The sequence below is a fragment of the Oryctolagus cuniculus genome, chromosome 13 (genome assembly GCF_051225735.1).
Source record: "Oryctolagus cuniculus isolate XC-2025 breed Fujian yellow rabbit chromosome 13, ASM5122573v1, whole genome shotgun sequence".
Classification (NCBI taxonomy): Eukaryota; Metazoa; Chordata; class Mammalia; order Lagomorpha; family Leporidae; genus Oryctolagus; species Oryctolagus cuniculus.
The window spans coordinates 3,389,096-3,414,464 of NC_142879.1; the positions used below are offsets into that span (position 1 = coordinate 3,389,096).

At 44.3% G+C, this 25,369-nt stretch overlaps 1 long non-coding RNA gene across 7 annotated transcripts in view; it reads right to left on the reverse strand.

The window, feature by feature from the left end:
- The window catches only part of LOC149122464 (uncharacterized), a 64,457-nt gene that overhangs the window by 15,504 nt on the left and 23,584 nt on the right, over positions 1 to 25,369 (reverse strand). For 2 of the 7 annotated variants that reach the window (XR_016219441.1, XR_016219444.1), the window contains exon 3: positions 21,383 to 21,467. The exons of the other annotated variants lie outside the window; for them this stretch is intronic. This is a non-coding gene — a long non-coding RNA (uncharacterized LOC149122464). The remainder of the gene's footprint in view (positions 1 to 21,382; positions 21,468 to 25,369) is intronic. 7 annotated transcript variants of the gene reach the window in all.

The window sequence follows — 25,369 nt, forward strand, 5'->3', positions numbered from 1 at the left end:
AGGTGAGGGGAACCCCAGTCTGCTTGTCAGAGGCAGTGTAGACTGGCGTTGTGCTCCAGTACCTGGCACCTGGTAGTGTCCAGTGGCCTCTCGGATTGTGTGTTGCCCATGTTGCGTGTGTCATTGCTGTGGAGTGAGGATGAGCAGGTCCCAGGTGGGTACAACAGCTGAAGCACTCTGGCTAGACTTGTACAAGGGTCCCCTGCGAGCAAGGGTGCAGGGAGGCAGCTCACTGCCTAGACAGGCGTCTAGACCTTCACCTGCGATGCATAGCAACCTCACAGAGCACCCCTCAGAAGTATATCCCAGTTGCTGAGTCAGGAAAACTACCTATGCTCACCCGGGAGGGCAAACCCCAAATCTGGGTGATGTTCAATAATCAATAGCTTATTTCTCTGAATAGCTGGATGTGGTCATACAAGGAGGGCCCGTTTGCCTCCCAGTGGTCACTGCCACTTGCAAATTTTACAGGGCATTGAAAAGTTCACACTGGGCTGGCCCACTGCTGTCCATACCCTTCATGTGTCCTACCATCCCTGGAGTGGAAGGGGGTGCTGGCTTACCTTGAGATGTTGGGCAACTATCAGACCATATTATTGGACAATCCCAATGTAAAACTGAAAACCATCTCCACTTTGTCCCATGACTTGACTTACCACTTCAGGAGATGCAATTCCTTTTTATACAGATAGTAAAGAAGTATATTCCAGCCAGCAGGACCTCACTGAGCAGCCTCTAGAGGATCCAGGCCTGGGAGTGTTTACTGATGGGTGCAGCTTCATGGACCAAGGACTTGGAAAGGCCAAGTATGCAGGAAGGGCCCTGCATGAGACTCGGCACCACAGCCCTCCCAGCAGGTGCTTGGCCCCAAAAGGCCAAGCTCATAGCCCTCACCCAAACACTGCACTCAGCCACAAGGAAAATGGTCAATACGTACTCACACTCAACTACGTTTTTTGAGTCACCCATGCACAAAGGGCATTTCAAAAAGAGAGGTTTCCAAACTGAAGGAAAAAAGTCAAACAAGCCAAAGAAATCCTTGACTTTTTGGTAGCAATAAAACTTCCTTCAGAGGTCGCTGTATTGCATTGTCTGGGTTACCAGAGGACTGACAGTTGTGTCACGAAAGGGGACAGCCTTATTGATTACACAGCAAGAATGGAAAACCCAAAGATTGCTGGCCCTTCTCCCCAGTACCAGGGTCCCTGCGTGTAAGCCTCAGTAGTGGGAAAGACCTGAGGAATGGGGATTTCATGTCACAGAACACAACACGGATGCTCAGCAGTATTTGACCACACAATGGTTAAATTTATAAAATAAGTTTCAGCTCCCAAGTCCCTGATGGAAGAAGTCCTTACGTGAAGTTCAGAAAGCGTCTTACACGCATCAACAATAATCCCAAGATGCCCCCTCCCATCATTAAGGGAGTGCAAACCAGAGGCACAGGGAGACTGGCAAGTCGGCTGCACCACTGCCTTGGACTGGAGGAAAGCACCTGTCTCTGCTAGTGTTCACGGACACGTTTACCAGATACGCTGAAAGCTTTGCCTGCAGGACTAAAAGATCACGCCCAGGCTTGGGTGCCTTACTCCACCCATAGCGACAGTGGAGTTGCATCTGCAGTTAAAGTTACTCAGGAAACTCCAGGGGCTTTGGGAATCCAACAAGAAGTACTGGCTTTGTGGAGAAGATAGACCAAGAAGCCAACCTGAGCTGTGATAGGCTTTGCCAGTTGCCCTGCTTTGGGGAAGAGGAGGATCAGCTCCAGTTGAGCACCTATGAAATGTGAATAGGAAGCCCTCCCTTCGAGATGAAATTAGTACTCGTGGCCAGCGCCGTGGCTCAATAAACTAATCCTAGTCCCGGTCAGGGCGCCAGATTCTGTCCTGGTTGCCCCTCTTCCAGGCCAGCTCTCTGCTGTGGCCCGGGAGTGCAGTGGAGGATGGCCCAAGTGCTTGGGCCCTGCACCCCATGGGAGACCAGGAGAAGCACCTGGCTCCTGCCTTCGGATCAGCGCGTTGCACCTGCCATTGGAGGGTGAGTCAACGGCAAAAGGAAGACCTTTCTCTCTGTCTCTCTCTCACTGTCTACTCTGCCTATCAAAGATAAAAGAAAAAAAGAAATCAGTACTCGTTGTGGGAACAAATATGTGTTAGCAAATTAGACACTGTCAGAACTATACAGTTTTTAGGCATGGCCCTGAGTATTTTATTATTAAGAGTGTCTGACAGGTCAGTGTTTCCTACCAGTGTCCCTCTTTGCCTGATGCCCCTTAATTGTTGGTGAAGCCAGTATCCTGAAGCCCAGCTGCATTGCAGTTGGAATGGCTCCAATAAGGCTCTTTTAATAACATGTTCTTCTATAAAACCCACGGGGCCTGAAGGAATCAAGATGGCACGTAGAGAAGTACACCTCCTCCTTCACCAAGAGAGCCCGAGGCAGGTGAGTCTGGAGGTGGTTGCCCGGGGAAGAGGACTTGTCACTGACGAGGTAGGAGAATGGTGGGACATCCCTAACGGGCCTAGCAGCAGCGAGAGGGGAACAGCAATCTTCCTCAGAGAAGAGTCCAACCGCCACAGACCCTGGAAAAGTGCACAGTTCCCTTCCACACCCCTCAAAGCATGGACTGCAGTTGGGAGGCGCCATCTTGAGCGGGGAGGCGCTGTTGCAGTCAACACCAAGCTAGGAGACAGACGCCCTTTCCTTTCTTCTTCCCAGGGACCCCAGAGACATGCCTGCATTCTAGCAGGTGAGACTGAGCTCCACAAGTTGCAGTTCAACAGGGCAGTGGCAGCCCCAAGCCACTGCCCGGTGGTGCCAGTGTGGGAAGGGCAGCTTGGATAGATAACCCCCAAGACTATGGATAAGGGGGCCTGTTCCATCAGATTTCCACACCGCCTCCCCTCCCTGACCACTTCAAAAATTATACCTTGCAGCTGGATCCCTATACATTGCCTAGTTTGCCATGGAGACCGAGTTCCCTGTACACAGGGGCTGGGTCTCACGGTAAAGTCAGCACATGACAGAGCGTGTCAGTTCCCTGGGTGGTATGCATGTCAGTGTGGGTCAAGTGTGCGGGCAGTGTGTGATCAGTCTGAGCAGTGAGGCAGCTGTTTTCTGTGGCACAGTGAAGGTGCTGGGAGATCGAACACACCAGTTCTGCTCTAACATTCCCCCTCCCCTCCAGTGACAGCCAGAGGTACTATGCCATACTCACTTCAGATAACACTCTGGACTCTTAACCACCTACCAGTCACGGCCCCACCCAGAACATGACCCTGGAGCTCTGGGGTGAGCCTTAAGCGCTCTACCTGGCAACAGCTTGTTCACAGGAACTCAGAACTGGACTGTGTGCAACGTGAGCGACTGCTTGGAGGCTGTCTGGCCCAGAGTTTCGGCATTCTCTCCAAGCCCGTGGTGGGCTCAAGGCTCTGGACTCCAGCCCATCCTACGGAAACTCGGAGTTTAGGTGATGCTGCTCACTTGTTGCTTAGGCCTGAGGTAGCTGCCCCAACCCAACCCAGCAAGCAGTCCGTGGAGAATGTCTTACAAAGCCAAAGTCCTCTCACAGACCCAGCCATCTTTAGGTCCCACCTCCTCCTCCCAGCATTAGGGCAACTGTTGGAGCTCTGCATCTGGGAAGCAGCTAGAAGTCTCTAGGTCCACCCAGCTCCTCGAGCCAACACTGACCTCACAACTCCATGCCTGACTTGGATACTGGCTGGGAATCTGTGTGCCAGCACAGCCACAGCACCAGCAAGGCCTGCTCCCAATACCTGAGAAGCTCATCCTGCCAGTCTCTCCCTCAAGAAACCTCTGGAGACCTGTGTAACAGCAATCTCAGTGACCACATGGAGCCACAGGAGTAGCCCAGATCCTACCAGGGCTACCATCAACTATAGCAAATAAGGGCATAGAGAGACCATACTACAAAATCAAACTGGAAATAAAGCACTCTCAAACCAATGTCCTGAATCACTTTCCCAGGGAAAGAATCTTCAATCAACAAAAGTTATTCTCGAAAAGTGACAGAAGTAAGAGATCCCCCATATGTGCACAAATTAACAGAAATGCAAGAGACAAGCAAGGCACTATGACTCCCAAAAAGGAACACTGTATGTGTTAATATAACAGGCTAAATATGGCAGAAGAAACAACTACCCAATATAGAAGACAGGAGGCAGAGGCACAGGAGCAAAAGAAATAATAAAACAAAAACAGTGTTTGGAGGCCGGCGCCGCAGCTCAGTAGGCTAATCCTCCACATTGCGGCGCCAGCACACCGGGTTCTGTCCCGGTTGCCCCTCTTCCAGTCCAGCTCTCTGCTGTGGCCCAGGAGTGCAGTGGAGGATGCCCCAAGAACTTGGGCCCTGCACCCCATGGGAGACCAGGAGAAGCACCTGGCTCCTGCCATCGGATCAGCGCGGTGCACAGGCCGCAGTGGCCATTGGAGGATGAACCAGCGGCAAAAGGAAGACCTTTCTCTCTGTTTCTCTCTCTCTCACTGTCCACTATGCCTGTCCAAAAAAAAAAAAACACCAGTGTTTGGGATCTGAAATACCATCCAATGACCTCTATATGAGTCTTGAGAATTCCTGAAGGAAGGGGAAAAAAGGAATGATCTAAAAAACCTATTCAATGCAATACTGCAGATTATTTCCCCAATTTGGAGAAAGACATGGACTTGCAAATACAGGAAGCACACAGAACCCAATAGGCATGATCAGAAAAGATCCTCACCATGATGAATTACAGTCAAGTTTTCAAAAGTAAAATGTAAAGAGTGTATCTTAAAATTTCCAACAGAAAAGTGCAGTCTCTTGTAAAGAAAGATTCGCTGAATTGAGGGCTAATTTCTCAACAGAACTACTATCCCAGAAGCTCTCATTCATAGATGAAGTTGAAATAAAAACCTTCCAAGACAAGCAAAAATAGAAAGAATTTGTCACCACCCAGTAATCCTTACAGAGAAAGGCAATATCATGAAAGAATGTGAAACCAGAAAACTGCTTAGTAAAAGAACAAAGATTTAAAACAAGAAACAGTAGTATTTATGGGAAAATGGTAGGACCAAGTTATCACTCATCAATAATAACTTTGAATGTAAATAGACTAAATTTCTAAGTTAAAGGATACAGACTAGATGCATAATAAATTAAATTAAATAAAAAATACTCAGGCTCACTACATCATGGAAATGCAAATAAAGACACACTGACATATCAGCTCACTTTAGTTAGATTGGTTATTTTTGAAAAATAAAAAAACAAGTGCTGGTGAGGTTGTGGAGAAAAGAGTACCTAATACACTGTCAGTGGTAATGCAAACTGCTACAGCCACTATGGAAAATAATATGGAGATTGCTCAGAAAATTAAAAATGGATCTACCATATGACCCAGCTATCCAACTCCTGGGAATGTATCCAATAGAAGTGAAATCAGCATATGAAAGAGATACCAGCACTCCTGCACTTATAGCTCAATTCACAAAAGCAAAGATATGGAATCAAGGTAGCTGTCCATCAACTGACTGTATACAGAAAATGTAGTATATTTACACGATGGACTATTATTCAGTCATTAAAAAATGAAGTCCTGACATCTGTAACAAAATGTATAGCAGCAGAGATCACTGGCACCAGTGCTGTGGCCATAGCAGGTAAAGCTGCAGCCTGTGTTGCCAGCATCCCATATGGGCACCTGTTCGAGTCCTAGCTGCTCCACTCTGATCCAGCTCTCTGCTTATGAGCCTGGGAAAGCAGCGGAGGATGACCCAAGTGCTTGTGCCCCTGCGCCCATGTGAGAAACCTGGAGGAGGCTCCTGGCTTCAGATTGGTCCAGCTCCGCCAATTGTGGCCATTTGAGGATGGAAGATCTCTGTGTCTCTGTCTCTTTCTAACTCTGCCTTGCAAATAAAAAGTAAATCTTAAAAAATACAGAGGAAGTAGAGATCAGTATGCTAAGAAAAATAAGCAAAACACAGATTTCACTTTTCTCTGGGGAAGTTAATATAAATATTGGGTGTATTTCTTTTGATTTGGAACAGTTACAAATATTGCTTCATCAAATTATACCATGTACATGATAATATACTCCTCTTTCCCCTTGATATAATATTGTCATGAATTTCTCACCTTAGGATATTAATATCCCTATTTTTCAAGAAAAAAAATAGTATGTATCAAAAATTATATCTAGGGGCCGGCGTTGTGGCACAGCTGTTTAACGCCCTGGCCTGAAGTGCTGGTATCCCATGTGGGCGCCAGTTCTAGTCCCAGCTGTTCCACTTCCAATTCAGCTCTCTGCTATGGCCTGGGAAGGCAATGGAAGATGACCCAAGTCCTTGGGCCCCTGCCCCATGTGGGAGACCTGGAAGAAGCTCCTGGCTCCTGGCTTTGGATTGGCGCAGCTCTGGCCGTTGTGGCCATCTAGGAAGTGAACCATCAGACAGAAGACCCCTCTCTCTGCCTCTCCTCTGTGTAGCTCTTTCAAATAAATAAAAAATCTTTTAAAAATGATGTCCATATATAAAGTGAATGTGACAAAATGTTTTAAAATTCTTTAAATGTAAAAAAAAAAACTTAAAAAAACCTAGAGGGTCAAACTGTGAATACATCACACAAGCATTAACCTGGTCCCTTTATCTGACCAGAACCCAGGAGTAAGGCCAGTAAATCATCAGAGGACTGGCTTTGGGTTTCGTGCAGGTGAAGAGCACAGCCAGGGCCCCAAATGCCCTCACATCGGATGGTCATGGAAACCTGGTCAGGATTCCTGCAGACTAACACACACCCCTGAACCTGTCGACGGCCTCAGATACCTCCTCACTGGGAAAAGAGGGCCTTCAGACAGATACGGAAAAGTGATCTCTCTGTTGTGCCTTGGTGGGACTGGTTGCCTGTTTGGTTGTTTCACTTCTGTGCTCTGTCTGAAACCCTTAACTACTTTTCCAGCAACCCCCAAGCTCTCGTAAAGGACTTGGGCTGTGTGCTTGCTTGGATCTGAACCTAGCTTATTAGTTTACACATTTAAGCAGCTTTGTCAATGGCTAATAGGACTAATTTTGAGTTTCTATTATGATTCTAAATCTGTATCAGTTCAGCCTTCCTAGAGCAGTGTCACGTGATCCCTCCATCAATCCAAGGCTATGTGCCTCTTCTGATTCCTATGGTGGAATTTGATCCTCTTCCAAACACCACAGCTTTTCCAGGTTTATCCCCATCCAATATCACTCTTAAAGTTAAGATTATACAAATGTCTGAGGTGACTTTTCTGATGTCCCCTCAAGTCAAAGGTGAATCTTCCAGAAGTATTCTATATCCTGAGCTACAGTCCTTATTAGGGACCTGAATGTCAGCAAGAACAGCATACAACCAAGCCATGTGGAGGCCTTTCTCCTGTAAAGTGTCATGTGAGTGGCAGACTTGGGAAAGGCTACAACTAAACTCAAACCTATTCCTGGCTTGAGGCTGCGCTTTCTATCTTGCCTTGTAACACATCTATTGGCAAAAACACTGTCACAGGAGTCACTGTGCATCTCATAGGTACTAAAGAACGTGGTTTCCAAAGAGAGGTACTGGTAGGACACAATGACATTCTTGGTGTCCTCATACCTGGTGCCAGAGTCTACCTAAACTGAGACCTGATTCAAAATCAGTCACTACCACCAGGGCAGACAACCATACACTGCTAAATCCCAGCTGCACAACAGACATCTCTAAATTTCCTTGCTACACAGTTTTAGACAATCAGGTAGCATTAGATTACCTACTGACCACATAAGGAGGAGTCTGTGCGGTTGCTCTACTGGCTGTACTCGGAAGCAGACACCGGATCAGATGGAATGAGAAATGGAAGAACAAGATGCTCCCGCGCATGACCTGCTGAGTGGCTACCTCAGGCTTTGGCAACCTTTTCTGCTCAGGGCAGAATTATGATGATGCTCCTTGTAAGCACTTTACCTGTTGGCATTGTCTTCAAACTGATCATGTTTGGTGTTTCAAGATGTCTGCCACAACTTCCACTAAGGCCTTTTGGGAAAAAATCACTTTGTCCCAGGGCCAAACCCAGGAACCGAAGAATACTTCAAATAAATGCTAAGCAATTTCATTCCTTGTTGGCCCCAGTGAGATTCATGCCCCGACTCAGCGGGCAGCAGCCAGAGCAGCAGTTGTCGCCCCATGGCCACTGAGGCCTCAAGATTGAGGAACGCACAACAGAAAGCGCGGATTTGGAGCCACAGAGCCAACGCAATGTAGTCAGCTCTGTAGATAACAGGACGTTAAAACATTTTGCTCTGTTGATAACAGAACATGGCATTATCCTCATGATTGGGAACGATTTGAGCCTCACCTCCTGACTCCTTTGCTGTTACCATAAAGCCTTTCTTTTATCAAGAGCTTCTGGAAGGAGTTCCAAGACGGCGGAATGGAGAGGGCACTTACTGCTCTAGTCTAGGGAAAGATAGTTTCAAAAGAGTGGAGAGAGTGTAGTCTCAGGGAATAATTAGGGAGGAAACTCCATGCAAATTAGAGGGACACTGTGGACTTACATGGAGGGTGTGGATGCACTCAACTCAGGACCCAGCAGCCGAGTGCCTCAGCACCAGCTAGCAGTGAGGTGAGACCAGACTGCAGCTGCCTGGTGGGAAAAGAGCTTGGAGCCCTGTGGAGGACAGTGTACTGACCAACCTAGAGGGGAAAAAAAGGTGAAAGTGGGCACATTTCTCTCTTCCAGACCACCCTGTACCAGCATCCTGTAACTAGCCAAGAGGGAGCAGGCACAATTTTGGACATATGTCATAGCTGTGCCAATTCACGTCTGCACACCCAGGAACAGGCCAAAAGGAGATGCTTGAATCTGACTAGGAGAATTGATGGGGGCTGGGTGCTCATGACTGTGGGAAGTGTGTGAGCTGGAACTGTGAAAACACTGTGGCTGCATGTCAGGATGCAGTGTGTGGCTGGGATTTTGGACAGTCACTGTGGGCAGTTCACACACTCGAGGCTCCCCGATTCCCTGATGAGGGTCATTGCTGTGGGATCTGTGTCCAGACTGAGGACTGCAAGGATATCTGTGTGGTTCTTGTGGCAGCACAAGTGAATATTGTACCTACTGAGGCTAGCATCTAGGTATTGGTCTTGTTTGAGGAGAGGGGGTGAGCGTGAGACTATGCCAACAGAGTAGAACCAACCTCCCCTCTGATTTAAAAAATGTATCACACCCAATTTGGGTGTCACCTTGAACTCTCCCCTCATCCTGGAACAATGAACAGAGCTCCTTAACCACACCCAACACATGCCTCTGGGTATTCACTAAAAGAGCAGACACTCCACTAAGCCATGGAGGCACAGTCCAAAGATAAAAGCCATCATAGGGGAGACAAAAAAACCAACAAGTATCTCCACAAATGCCTAAAAATAAACACAGCAATTCAAGAAACAATAATAAGGGAGACAACATGATGCCCCCAAAGGAACACAACACTTCTACAAAGGAATGTGAGGATATGAGATTGAATTTCATTTCTGGCATTTCTTCAAACAAATATATCATAGGATTACTTAGAAATAATCAGAAGCAAATCCACAAACTATAAAGAAATCCATCCATGACATGAATGAAAAATTTTCCCATGAAATTGAGATCTTAAAGAAATCAAGTGATATATTGGAAATGAAGAATTCAATAGAACAAATTTAAAAATGCAATGGAAAGCCTTAACAGAATCAGTGAGGCAGAAGAATATCAGAAGACAAATTTTCAGACGTTTTTAAGATAAAAAAAAAAAGAAGAGGAAGAGGAGGGGGAGGAGGAGGAAGAGGAGGAAGAGGAGGAAGGAGAAGGAGAAGAAATTAGAAAATGGTGTTAGAGACTGATGGGATACTATCAAATTACCCAAAATATGGCACTTAGAAGTTCCTGAAGGCATAGAAAAAGGCCTTTTTTAGTGAAATAATTACAGAAAACTTCCCTAATATGGAGAAAAAAAGTACAGGAAGCACATAGAACTCCTAATAGACATGACCAGAAAAGACCTTCATGATGACATGTAGTAATAAAACTCACCACAGTAACAAAGAAAAGATTCTAAAATATGCACGAGAAAAATGCCAGATTACTTTCAGAGGATCTCCAGTTAGACTCACAGCAGATTTCTCATCAGAAACCCTACAGGCTAGGAGAGTGGCAAGATATATTCCAAGCCTTAAGAGAAAATTGTCAACCCAGAATATAGTACCCTGCGAAGCTCTCATTTAGGAATGAAGGTGAAATAAAGACCTTCCATAACAAACAAAAATTGAAAGAATCTGTCACTACTCATTATTCCTCCAATAAAAGGTTTCTGGGGGCAAAGACGACTCTGGAATCACAGATCAGTCCTCGTGCACATCGGGCAGCCAGCCTCGCTAGTTCAGTAACATGGACTTGGCATCCATGAGTCTAAGATTTTAGAACACTCCTGTTGTAGGCAGAACAATAGCCTACAAAAATGTGCATGCCCTAATCCATGCACCTGTGAAAATGTTCACTTACATGTCTAAAGGAACTCAGATGCAGTTAGTTCGAGGGTGTGGGTATGAGGAGGTGATCTTGGATTAGCTGTGTGGCACCACCATTAGCACAGGTTTGTTGTGAGGGAGGGAGAAGGATCAGACACAGAGAAAGACGAAATAGCTGTGGAGACAGACCAAGGACTGCAAGCCAAAGAAGGCAGGAGACTTCTGGAAGCTGGAAAGGAGAAGAGAACAGGTTCCCTTTGGAACTCCATGAGGCATGCTGGCCTGGCAGGACCTCCACCTTCTCTGACTGAAGCCCATTTCACACTTCTGAACTCCTGAACTGTAAGATGTTTTAATCCACGAGGTGTGTGGTCATTTGTTACAGCACCATTAGCAAACTCTTGCATCTACTGTATGTTATGTTTTCAGCTCCACATTCTTTTTGGAGAAATGATACCTACGCAGGTTTGTGAAATTTAGCAAAGTGAAATACACAGTTCTCATTTCAACTTAAATTTCATGTTCACAACAGTTATTTACATACCATGCGATATTTGGGACATACTTACACTACATTCATTTATAATTCATCTCTTTCCCTCTAATGCTGCTTTCAAATAAATATATTTTTTAAAAAAAGATTGTTCCTGATGCTATCCTCCCCATCCCTCTTCTACTCCCCTTTAAACTACTTTAACTCTTTTCCCTGAGTTTTATAGTAATTATCTCATATAGCCAAGCAATATGCCTATATTCTATTTCCTGATTTATCAGTTTTAGACACATATAATTTCCACTGTGATGAGAATATGACCTTTTCTTACACTAAGTCCAACCTTCCTTTGCCATATTTCTAGTGAAATTCCATTACTTGTGCTATTATAAATTATAATTACCAGCATGCACCATCCATTGACATGTTCAACAGATTACATTGCCTGGTGATGTCAGGGGTTGTGTTACTTCATGGAAGTACCATCACGGATGTTCACACAATGGCAGAATCACCTAACAGTGCATTTCTCTGAATGCATCCCCCTATACGTCAAGCTATGCATGACTGCATATAGTCACCTACCAGCCAAGAAGTATGATTACATGTATCTTCATATACTTATCTCTTACTGAGATTTCCATTGTCTTTGTGTCCTGTGATATGTTCCTGGTAATTACCCTTAACTATCAGATGTGCCATCCTATCAGCTGCACTCTCTTGACCCTTTCCTGAGACACTCTTCCTGCTCTGGTCTGGGTTGAAATACCATTTCCTACTCAGTTGCTGCACAGCCCTGTGGCGAGGACCCTGACTGCCTGCTGCAGCACCCTGGGCAAGCAGATAACACTATCTGACTTCATTCCTCCCTTCCCCTGCCAGCTGCCTACTCCGCTTCCACTTGATGAAGACAGTGTTTCCTGTTTTTTAAAAAGGCTTCTATTGGGATAGATTCAATGAAAGCAACAGAAAAATAATAATTATGCTTATAGTCATTTAGTAACTTAAGAACATGCAAGCAAACATTCAACAGTGTGATCTGAGAACAAAAATGTGGGGGGGGGGATATTATGTGGCATGGTTTTTTAACCCATAATTGTATGTGGTGATTGCAAAAAAAGGGGAAGAAATAATTTAATTAGTCACTGAACAGAAACTGTAACTGTCAAGATGTCTGAATTTCTATCTAAATGATGAAACACAGTTTCTACTCTGCAATTGTAGGTTTGGCTTTGTATACATAGATCAAATCTGTTTTTTAATATTTTATTAAAATACAGCATACATATCAAGAAATACACTTAAGTGTACAGATCACCTTCATAACCAACACCCAGATTAAGAACACAGCATTACTCCCAATAGTCCTCACTATTACTCCTCTTCAGTTTATTTTGCTAATGTGTGAAACAAGAGTACACTGTCATTTAGATGGTATAAGTCAGTGAATCAACATTTATAACTATATTCCAAAAGATCCGACATGTTACTAAATCACCGATTGGGATCTACACACAAATATTCGGCACACTGTATGTGCATTGGCCTCCCAGAGATTACTAGTTGATCAACAAATAAGATCTTTCTGGGGAAAAAAAAAAAACAGATGATACTTTCTAGTTGCCCTTGTGGTTAAGTGTTGCACACTCTTGAGTCTGGACAATGGAATGAGGGGAAGTGATGAATACCACTGTCAGCATCAGCCAGCAAACGTTCCATGATACCACCCGTGGTTACCACCCTCAGGACAAACTTGTAAGTGCAAAGATGTTGGAGCCATAGACCAGTGTTCAGTCATTTGATGGCTTAGATGTCTCTCCAAAGGCCTGTGTGTTAGGGACTTGGTCCCCAACCTCTTGCATTAATGGGTTTTAATCATTGTGGCTCCATAAAGAAACATACATGGACATGGAGAACAAGCATGCCCCTCTATTCTCTGGCTTGCCATGGGACCCTTCCTCTGCACCTGTTTGACCATCCTCTACCCTCATCAAACACCACATGACTGTGGTCATGAAACCATGAGTAAAAATAAACCTTTCCCTTGGTAACTTAACTCCACAGGTATGTGTTCTAGTGACAAAAAGGCTGCCTAATACAGCCAAGTACCTGGGTCTCACCTTCAAGAAGGGCTGTGGGACCAGTAGGATAACCTGCTTGTCCTGGTTTAACAAGAACTTTCCCAGGTTTGTTTTTTTGTTTGTTTGTTTTTTTTGTTTGTTTGTTTGTTTGTTTGTTTGTTTTTTGACAGGCAGAGTGGACAGTGAGAGAGAGAGACAGAGAGAAAGGTCTTCCTTTGCCATTGGTTCACCCTCCAATGGCCGCCGCGGCCGGCGCGCTGCGGCCGGCGCACCGCGCTGATCCGATGGCAGGAGCCAGGAGCTTTTCCTGGTCTCCCATGGGGTGCAGGGCCCAAGTTCTTGGGCCATCCTCCACTGCACTCCCTGGCCACAGCAGAGAGCTGGACTGGAAGAGGGGCAACCGGGACAGAATCCGGCACCCCGACCGGGACTAGAACCTGGTGTGCCGGCGCCGCAAGGTGGAGGATTAGCCTAGTGAGCCGCGGCGCCGGCCTAAGAACTTTCCCAGTTTTAACACCAAAACCCTCATTTCCCTGATTCCCCTTCATCCTGAGCCAACTAGGACAGTTGGTTGTCATCAAACCCGGAGCCCATGCATTGGTGTGTTTATCACAAAGGGAGAGAAGCTCTCAACGCTAAGCCACTGACCGCTGGTACCTATTTGTTACAGTAGCTAGTGTTACATTAAGTAGCACCAGTGTGTCAGCAGATACGGCAGTGTTTCATATTCAGTAATTTGGAAGAAAGGACAGAATATACTGTAATATACTCTAAAATTTTGCTCCACTTTTTTTTGCTGCATCATGATTCTCATGTGCCTATGCAGTGTCACTCTTGAGTTAATGTTGCAACTAATAGTTTGAATTTATTTGCAGAAGAAAATCATATTCCCAGGTTTTGACCTTATGTATCCTGTTTTTCCCAATGATCATGTGTTAGCATGAAAAGCACATTTTCTGGGGGTCAGCGTTGTGGCACAGTGGGTTAAGCTGCCTCCTGCAATGTCAGTATCCCACATGAATACCAGTTTGAATTCTAGCTTTTCCACTTTGAATCCAGCTTCCTGTTAATGCACTTGGGAAAGCCACAGAAGATGCCCCAAGTACTTGGGCCCCTGCCACCCACATGGGACACTTGGATGGGGTTTCAGGCTCCTGGTTTTAGCCTGGCCTAACCCTAGATATTGCAGCTATTTGAGGAGTGAACCAGCACTTCTGTAGAGATAGATCTCTGTCTCTCCTCTATAACTCTGCCTTTCAGATAAATTAATTTTTTTAAAAAAAGTGCACTTTCTCTTCCCTATGTCAACATATGCATAAATATGTACTCTGTCATGTACTGACATAGGGCTGTACACATGTGGTATGTGAGGTCTCCATCCCTATTAGCTTCTCCCTATGTATTTTATTCCAAAATAAAAATTCTTGAGCCCATATCTTTGGCAATAGCAGGTTTTCTAGGAATCCAGTCTGTCACCTTCTAGGTTCCTACCTAGTGGAGGCCAGTGCTGTGGGGTAGCAGGTAAAGCCACCACCTGTAGTGCCGGCATTCCAAATGGGTGCTGGTTCGAGTCGCAGCTGCTCCACTTCTTTTTTTTATGTTTTTTGACAGGCAGAGTGGACAGTGAGAGAGAGAGACAGAGAGAAAGGTCTTCCTTTGCCATTGGTTCACCCTCCAATGGCCGCCTCGGCCAGCACGCTGTGGCCGGCACGCCGCGCTGATCCAATGGCAGGAGCCAGGTACTTATCCTGGTCTCCCATGGGGTGCAGGGCCCAAGCACTTGGGCCATCCTCCACTGCACTCCTGGGCCACAGCAGAGAGCTGGCCTGGAAGAGGGGCAACCAGGACAGAATCCAGTGCCCCGACCGGGACTAGAACCCGGTGTGCCGGCGCCGCAAGGTGGAGGATTAGCCTAGTGAGCTGCGGCGCTGGCCCAGCTGCTCCACTTCTGATCCAGATCTCTGCTATGACCTGGAAAAGCAATGGAAGATGACCCATGTTCTTGGGAGACCCAGAAGCAGCTCCTGGCTCCTGGCTTTGGATTGGCCCAGCTCCAGCCATTGCAACCGTATGGGGAGTGAATCAGCAGATGGTAGACCCCTCTCTCTCTCTGCCTCTGCCTAACTCTGCCTTTAAAATACATAAATAAATCTTTTTTTAAAGTATTAGAGGGATGACCAGTTCTTCTCTGTTAACAATGGTGGCAGAACCCAGCCCTGACAAACCATTACCCACACACTAGCACTGTCTCCTACAGAAACCAGTCTCTGTGTTGGGCTGCTCACGCCCCAGGATTATGTTCAGTAGAGGGGTTCCCAGCCAAGCTAGCAGTTCCTACTGACTAAAGTCCTTTCAATGCCCATCTTCCTGCAGGCCTGAAGTTGTGGAAATTGCTGTGGTAGAACCAGGCTGTCCGACAGCAGTGGAATTGCAATGTCAGAAGACACAGGCATTCATGGAAGATGCTGGGGAGAGAAACATTCTACCACCCACAAGGCTCTTCACACCCACTAAGTGTAGAGACCCCTGGCAAAGACAGTGCCCCACAACCACTGCTGTGGCTGCCAGAACAAGACCTGTGGAAGTCGGCTGTCATTGCTTTAACTGAAACACCAAGAGAAGCTTCTTAGGGAGGAAGACGGCTAATAGCAGCTAACAGTGTGGAGATTGACAGTCCAAGATTGGGTTGCCCCGTTGGTTCAGGGATGTGGTGAGGCTGGAGGATGGTGCAAGGCAAGCCAGGAAGCAGAGAGACACAAGGAGCACACTCTGCTGATATAACCAAGTCTTCCGAACGTCTACCCTCAAGGAGAAGCCCCCAGTGACCTGACTAGCCCCGTCTCCCAGATGCCATGACTACATCAAGTCTCCACTAACATTAATTTACATAAGTCTTTGGGGTAAAATATTGATTCAGCAAGAAGATAAACAATCATAAATATATATGCACCCCAAACACAAGACCACCTACATACTTATAGCAAATGTTATTAGATCTAAAGGGAGAAGTAGACATAACAGAATACATCAATGAACAGATCATCCAGACAGAAAATCAACAGTTGAGCCACACTGTTGAACAAATGGACCTAACAGACATTTATAGAACATCTCACCCAACAGCTCCAGAATACACATTATTCTCATAGGAACATGGAACTTTCTCTAGGATAGACCATACAGTAGGCCACAAACCAAGTCTAAATAAATTTTAAAAGATTGTATTCATACCATTTATCTTTTCAGATCACAAAGGAGTAAAACTAGAAATCAGTAGGCACAATAAAAAATTACAAATATTTGGAAATTAAAGACCTTGCTACTGAATGACCAATGGATCACTGAAGAAATTTAAAAGGAAATAAAAAATTTCTTGAAACAAATGAAAATATATCAAAACTTGTAGGATGCAGGAAAATCAAGATTAAGAGTAAATTTTGTAGTGATAAGTGCTTATATTTAAAAAAATAAAGATCTAAAATAAGCAATCTAATGATACATCTCAACAACTTAGAAAAACAAGAATAAACCAAACACAAAAATAGGAGGTGAAAAGTAATAATCAGGACATAAATAAATGAAATTGGGACCAAAAAATACAAAATAACAAAATAAACTATTTGAGAAGATAAACAAAATAGGCAAACCTTTAGCCAGACTAACAGAAAATTCAAAATTAGAGATTAAAAAGGAGACATCATAACAGATACCATAGAAATACAAAGATCATTAAAAAGCTACTATGAACAACTATACATTAATAAACTGGAAAACCTCAAGAAAATGGATGAATTCCTGGATACATGTAATCTACTAAGATTAAATCAAGAAGATAAAAATTCAAACAGACCCATAACACATAGTGAGACTGAAGCAGTAATTAAGAGTCTTCCATCGAAGAGAACTCTAGGACCTGACAGTTTTACTAATGAATCCTACAGAACTAACTCCAATACCTCTCAAACTATTGCAACATATTGAAAAGGACTGAACTCTGCCAGCTCTTTTTACAAGACCAGCATTAGTCTGATACTAAAACCAAAGATAAAATACAAAACCAAAGTACAGATCAATATTCTTAATGAACACAAATGCAAAAATTCTCAACAAAATATTAGTAAACCCAATCCAACATTACATCACAAAGACCATACATCACAATCAAGTGAGATTTAGCCCAGAGCTGCAAAGGTATTTCATCATTTGCAAATCAATAAATATCATAAATCACAGCAACAGAAAGAATAAAAAACCATTTGATCATCTCAGTGAATGCAAAGAAAGCAATTGATAAGATTCAACATTCTTTCATGATTAAAAAAACTTCAACAAATTAGGTATAGAAGGGACATGACTCAGAATTAAAAAAGCTATGTATGACAACAGTCAACAGCATACTGAATAGGGAAAAGCTGAAAGCATTTCCCCTCAGATCTGGAACAAGACAGAGATGTCCACTGTCACCATTTGTATTCATTGTAATATTGGAAGTATTCACAAAAACAGAGGAGAAAGAGCACTGAAATTGGAAAAATAAAATTGGAAGGGAGGAAATCAAAATATCTATGTTTGCACATGACATGATATCGTACACGGAAACAAACACTCCACCAGAAAGCTGTTAGAACTAATTATGAATTCAATAAAGTCACACAATATAAAATCAACATACAAAAAGCAGTATTTTTATATACCAATGATATCACTGAAAGAGAAATCAAGAAAGACATCTCATGCACGGTAACTATAAAAAATCATAAATATTTGGGAATACATTTAATCAAAGAAATGCAAGATATTCACAATGAAAATGATCAAATATTGATAAATCATCATGGACACAAAAAGGAAGATATTCCTTATGTATTGGAAGAATATAATTTAATTGTCTACACTATCTAAAGCAATATATTCAAAGTAATCCCTATCAGAATACCAATGACATTCTTTAAAGAATTAGAAAAAGCTATCCTAAAATTCATATGAAACCACAGAAGACACAGAGCAGCCAAAGTGATCCTGAGGGGAAAAATCAAGCTGGAGGCATCACACACGTGATTCTAAAGTATACTACAAAGCTATTGTAATTTAAATGGCGTGTTACTGGGATAAAAACCAGAACACAAATCAATGGAACAAAATAGCCCAAAAATTAATCCACATACATACAGCCATCTGATTTTTGACTATGTTGTCAAGAATATACACTGGAGAAAGGATAGTCATTTCAATAAATGATGCATAACTAGACATAAACATGTAGAATAACCAAATTAGATCCCTACCTCTCACCATGCACAAAAATCAACTCAAGATAGATCAAAGACCTAAATATAAGACCTGAAACTATGAAATTTCTACAAGAATACAAAGGGATAACAGCACTTTAAGATATTGGGGTAGGTGATGACTTCTTTTATGTCGCTCCCCCTCTTCGTGGGGGAACGACACTGAACCCTGCGCTGTTCTTTTCGTCTGCTCGGCCCTCCCCGGGTTTGCTGCTGGTTCTTCCCGGGTTGGCTACTATCCCTTCCACCTCCGTGGAAGGGCAGTTCCCCCTGGCCGCATTCCCCACTTCCGCAGGGGAGCGGCACACCGCCGGCCGGCTCGTCTCGGGGGCTGCACAGGTGTTCCTTCAGCTAGATGTTCCCCATAGATGTTCCTGGTGCATGCCGTCTCTCTCCTCCTTTATAGTCCTCCTCCGCCAATCCCAACTCGGCTGCCCACACGCCGAGTACGCTGCTCTCCTCCAATCAGGAGCAAGTCCTACAGTTTATCAGTTGAACTGGAGGCAGCTGTGCGGAAGCTGTTTACTTCTCTCCCAACGCTACATTGTGGGAGAGCAGATGCATAGAATAAGTCTTAATTCGAGTAACTTAGTCTAGTCCGGATTGCTCCCCACATTTTATAAAACCCAAAAACTACAATCAACAAAAGCAAAATTAGACAAATTGGGTTATATCAAACTCTGCACAGCAAAGGAAACAAGAGAGTGAAGAGACATCCCATAGAATAGGAGAAAGTATTTGCAAGCTGCTTATCCAAAAAAAGATTAATATCCAGAATATATCAGCAACACAAAAAGCTGAATACCAAAGAAAACCCAGTTAAGAAATGGGCAAAGGATCTGAGTAGACAGTTCTCAAAAGATGAACTGGTGAACAAATGTATATAAAAATACTCAACATCACTAGACACCAGGGAAAGGCAAATCAAAACCACAGTGTAATTTCACCCCGTCAGAATGGCTACCATCAAAAAAGCAAAGTCACAAATGCTGGGGAGGAGGTAGAGAAAGGGGGACTCTTACACACTGCTGGTGGGAATGTAAATTAATGCAGCCACTGTAGGAAATGAGGATTTCTGTTTTTTAAGCTTTATTTGAAAGGCAAAGTGGTTTTACTGCTGGTTTATTCCCCAGATGGCCACAACAGCCAGATCTGGGCCAGGCCAAAGCCAGCTCCTTCCAGGTTCCCCACAAGGGTGGCAGAGGCCCACATACTTGAGCCATCAATCTGCTGCTTCCCCAGATGCATTGGCAGGCAACTGGATTGGAAATGGAACAGGAGCCAACACTGGCATAGCGGGTTCAGCTGCCACCTTCAGTGCCCACGTCCCATGAGGGCACTGGTTCTACCCCAGCTCTCCACTTCTGATCCAGCTCCTTGCTGATGCACCTGATAAAGCAGAAGATGGCCCAAATGAGGACCTGAATGGAGTTCCTGGCTCCTGGCTCTGGCCTGGCCCAGCCCTGGCCATTACAGGCATTTGGAGAGACCCCCAGAAGATGGAAGATTGATAGATTGATCAATCAATCAATCAATCAATCTGTGTGTGTGTCACTCTGACTTTCAAGTAGATGACAATGTTTAAAAGCCAAGATTTACAAACAGAACAAATGAAGAAACGAACTGTGCATTTGGACCAGGGGAATGGCCTTTGCTTTGGCCTGGCCCAGCGAGTAGGCGGCCACACATGTTTGCACAGCCCTCTGTGAGGTCAGGCTACAGGAAAGCATCCTAAAGGCCAAAGACACTAACAGCTTTCAGCACCACTGCTTGCCCAGCCACAGATTTAGTGTAATTAAGGCCTCAATTATCCTGTAAGAGCCAACCAACACTTGTCGTCCTCCCAAACGTCTCCTCTATGACCCCAAGGAAGCTGCAGGCCCAGGAACACATTTCCTCTCCAGTGCAAATATTTTGCCACATGTGTTTGTTATGATTGGCCGAGCATGTGGTGACCACCACTTAATGAGGGCAAGAGTTGACCTCCCCAAAGATGTGCCCAGTGTTTTGAGGATGCAGCCATCAAGAGCGCCCTCTGGGGGTGGGGAGTGGGGAGGGCCTTGCGGTGACAGATTTCCTCTGATGTGAGGAGCAGTTTTACTACTCCCAAGTGATATGTTGGCGTAAACAGTGAGTTTCAAACCCCAGAACATCTGTTTAGAAAAGAAAGGGAAATGCACATTTATTACAGTATGTTTGTGTGTTTCTGCTGACCACTTTCATCACGGGTGTATCGAGCTGTGACTTCTAACTCAGGACACTTGATTAAAATAATCACATTAAATCACTCATCATCCTTTTCAACCGAATGTGAATGCCCTCCAGACGCATGTTTGCAATGGCCTCTGTCTCAGTTTCTTGGCCTTGCACATTCTCCCCATTTTACACCACCTCGTAAATGAGGGAGGCACATTATATCCTTCTTATAACTCCTGTGTTGAATGCAGGACTGTGACAACCAAACGATCATATTCAAACATTGAAGTGTTCATGCCGTAAAGCAGTCTAATAGGAGGAAACTGCCATTATCTATTATATAATAGTGCAGTGCTCCCTTCCAGCCGCTGGCACACAGCCCAGACCATGCTCATCCGGCCATAGATCAGACCTTCCCCTTCCTTTACCTTCAATCCTTGCTTCATTGTTGAGATTCAGCACCAGGGACAGGGGCCCAGCTTTCAGTAACAGGACTTGAACACTGAGATATGGGAGGTGAGCATCCCAGCACACCTTAGCCCTAGGCACAATGTCTGACCCGGCTCTTGTAACTTTAAAGCAGACGGTACTCAGAAGTGAGTGTGGTCAATTCTCCTGTGCAGTTGTTGTTTCAATAAGTGGATTAACACTTCTTAAAGCACACTGGGAACTCATACATTTAACTCCAGTTCAAAATAGAATTTTTAAGTATTATTTAACTTCACCAATCTTAACGTATGCCTTCTTTCTCTCATGGGAAGAAAAATAATCCTCATTCCAGACAACGTAAACACAAACAACACAAATAACCCATTAGGCTTACCCCACAATGACACACAACTGCATCGACAACAACAACCCGATGTTGACGAAGTGATTGGAGTGGTACTCCTGGCGTGGTCCTGAATCTGAAGGAGATGCTTTTAGTGATTCATCATCAAAAACAACCTTTGTTGTAGGTTTTTGTACATATGTATATATTATAGCTTAAAGGAAGTTTCTCTTTATTCCCAATTTAGGAAGCTCTCATCATTGAGTGGTCTTTGCAATTTTATTTATTTAATTTATTGGGAAGGGGAAGCAAGCACACTAGCTCCCATCATTGGTTCACTCTCCAAGTGCCCATAATGGCTGGGGCAGGGCTAGGCCAGAACTAGGAACTAGAAACTGAGTCTCCTACATAGGTGGTAAGGACCCAATTCCTTGAATAATTACTGCCGTCTTCTGAGGTCTGTGCCAGCAGGAAGCTAATTGATACCAGGATCCAGAGCCGAGTAGCAAACCCAGGTACTCCAATACAGGATGTGGGCATTTAATTGGCATCTTAATCTCTAGACCAAATCCCTGCCTCTGGTTTATTGATTTATTTTTTAAGGATTTACTTCATTTATTTGAAAGAATTACAGAGAGAAAGATGGAGAGATGGAGAAAGAAAAGTCCTCTATCCACTGGTTCACTCCCCAAATGGCTATAATGGCTAGGGCTTGGCCAGGCCAATGCCAGGAGCCTCCTCCCAGTCTCCCACATTGACGCAGGGGCCCAAGCACCTGGGCCATCCTCTGCTGCTTTCCCAGGCATATTAGCAGGGAGCTGGATTGGAAGTGCAGCAGCCAGGACTCAAACTAGCACCCATAAGGGATGCCAGCATTGTAGGCAGTGGCTTAACCTGCTGCACCATAGTGCTGGCCCCCTGGCTTATGTTTTTAATGTCATACTTCCAGGGCTGGCTTTGTGACACAACAGGTGAAGCCATCATCCCACATTAGATTGGTGGTTTAAGTCCCAGAGATTTCACTTTCAATTTTGGTCCATGCTAACACGCTGGGGAAACAGTGGAAGATGACTCAAGTGTTTGAGTTCTTGCCACCCATATGAGAGAACTGGATAGAGTTCTAAGCTCCCAACTTCAGCCTGGATCAGTCCTAGTTCTTGAGGACATTTAGGGAATTAGAAGACAGAAGATCCTTTTTTTTCCTGCCACCCTGCCTTTCAAATTAATTGATCTTTTTAAAATGTCATACTTCTAAGAGGACCTTTATTTCTGTGGCATTTTCTTAATGATATATCAATATTGATTAATTAGTTATTACACAGTAATGCAAAATCTTAACACAAGAAACAACATGTGGAGTATGGGAGAGTTCTGTGCTACATTTGTGTCTTTTTTATAGATCTAAGACTATTCAAATTTAAAAGTCTATTTAAATATGCATAAGGTAAAACTAAAAAATAAGTTATGTAATTCACAAAAGTATCCAAGCTGATTTTTCTTTTCTTTTTTTTTTTTTTTGACAGGCAGAGTGGACAGCTAGAGAGAGAGAGAGAAAGGTACTTCTCCTGGTCTCCCATGCGGGTGCAGGGCTCAAGCACTTGGGCCATCCTCCACTGCACTCCCGGGCCACAGCAGAGAGCTGGCCTGGAAGAGGGGCAACCGGGACAGAATCCGGCACCCCGACCGGGACTAGAACCCGGTGTGCCGGCGCCACAAGGCGGAGGATTAGCCTATTGAGCCGTGGCGCCGGCCTCCAAGTTGATTCTGAAATACTCATGAAACAATGAATATTATTAAGAACATTAATGCAAAAGCAGAAAGGGATGTGGTTATTTGCCCTCCCAAGTAGCCTCTACTTCAGTTTCCTGATAATGAGGCAGTGTGGTGTGACTGCAGGGGCAGTAAACAGACCTATGAAGGAGATAAACTAACGGTGTGATAGATCCACGAGGAAGAGCGGGATTAACCCACAAACAATGGTGAGAGAACTTGTAATTCATAGAAAAAAAGGAAACTCAATCCATACCCCATACTATATGCAAAATTAAATGCCAAAAGAGTTAAGGGTTTAAATGTGAAAGGTAAAACTTTAAATTATTTGGAAGAAAACTTACAATTCCTTTGAGCCCTCAAGAAAAGAAAGGATTTCTAAGCAGACAAAAAGATGTAACCTGCAGAAAACATTTTATAAGTTATAATTCATTCAAATTAGGAATTACTATTCATTCGTAGATATAATAAAGACAAAAAATTAATGCATAAATACAGAAAGTATACATTCTATAGATATAACAAAGATTAGTCTTCAGAATACTTTTAGGCCGGTGCTGCAGCTCACTTGGCTAATCCTCCACCTGCAGTGCTGGCACCCCGGGTTCTAGTCCCAATTGGGGCACCAGATTCTGTCCCGGTTGCCCCTCTTCCAGTCCAGCTCTCTGTTGTGGCCCAGGAGGGCAGTGGAGGATGGCCCAAGTGCTTGGGCCCTGCACCCGCATGGGAGACCAGGAGGAAGCACCTGGCTCCTGGCTTCGGATCAGCGCAGCGCAATGGCCATAGCGGCCATGTTGGGGGTGAACCAACAGAAAAGGAAGACCTTTCTGTCTAACTCTGCCTGTCAAAAAAAATACTTTTACATAATTCTGGTAAATCAACAGGAGAAATAAAAACATTCCAATAGTCAAATGGACAAAATTAAAAAAGTTTTGCAAACATGAAAAGAAAATGATGAACAATGGGACGGGAGACGGAGTGGGAGATGGGATGGTTGTGGGCGGGAGGGGGGTTATAGGGGGAAAAGCTGCTATAATTCAAAAGTTGTACTTTGGAAATTTATATTTATTAAATAAAAGTTGAAAAGAAAAAAAACATGAAATGAAAAATGTGAAAATGTATTCAGTAGTATTAGTACTCGGGGAAATGAAAAATAAAACTACCATAGTTTGTCATTTTCTCACTAGCTGACTGGCAACAACAAGTCTGATACCAACTATTGACAAGGTTCTGAAGCAATGAGACCTATGATGGGCCCGGTGTACCCTGTATGATCATGGAAGACAATGTGGGGTTACCAAAGACGCTAAAGACGTGTATACTCTGTGCTCGGCCTGCGAGGAGGCTTGGACTCCAGGGTGGTGGTGTTGCCTCTAAGAAGAGGTACCCAGTGGCCGGTCCTGAGGTCTCGCTGGGCACCTGTCTAGGAAGGGACCCTTCCTGGTTCTCAGGAGAGACTGTGGTAACAGGAGCAAGCCAGGCCCCGCCCAGCCGTCTGCAGCTTTCCTCCAGATGTGACCTTCTCTGAGCTCCCTCCATCCTCCAGGCACCTCACCAAAGCCGTTGCTATGCTGTGGGTTTTCAGCTTCCAAAGCTGTGAGTTGGATAAGCCTCTTTCTGAGGTGGGTGGTTGGCATAGCAGGTAAGTATCCACGTGGGATGCCCGCATCCACTACTGAAGGACTGGGGGTAAAGTCCTGACGCCATTCCCAACTCCAGCTTCCTGCTAGTGTGCACCCTGGGAGGCAGCAGGTGATGGCTCAAGTAGTTGGATCCCTGCCACCCACATGAGAGACATGGATTGAGTTCGCAGCTCCTGGCTTCTGCCTGGCCGACTAGTGCAGGCATCTGGGGAGTGAACCAGAGATGGGAGATCTCCGTCTCTTTCTCTCTCTCCCCCTGCCTCTCAAATAAACATTCAAAAATAATTTTTTTGATAAGTAGTCTCCTTCCATATTTCATTATAGTAATGAAAAGGTAATATAACTATTCTATCCTAAACATATACTAACCCTTCCTCCTTTATATAATACCAATACACAAAAATGTCTAAAATTATATCATTTGAAGTAGCTAAGAAATGGAAATAATCCAGTTTTCCATCAAAAGTAGAATGAAACTGTATGAATTACTGTAATGGGATATTACAGAGATCTGGACCACCAATGAACAGTTGCTACATATAGCAACACAGATCAATCTCTGAAGAGTCTTCTGAATGATGAAAATAAGTCACACAAGTATATTTATGGATCTCAGGATTAACTG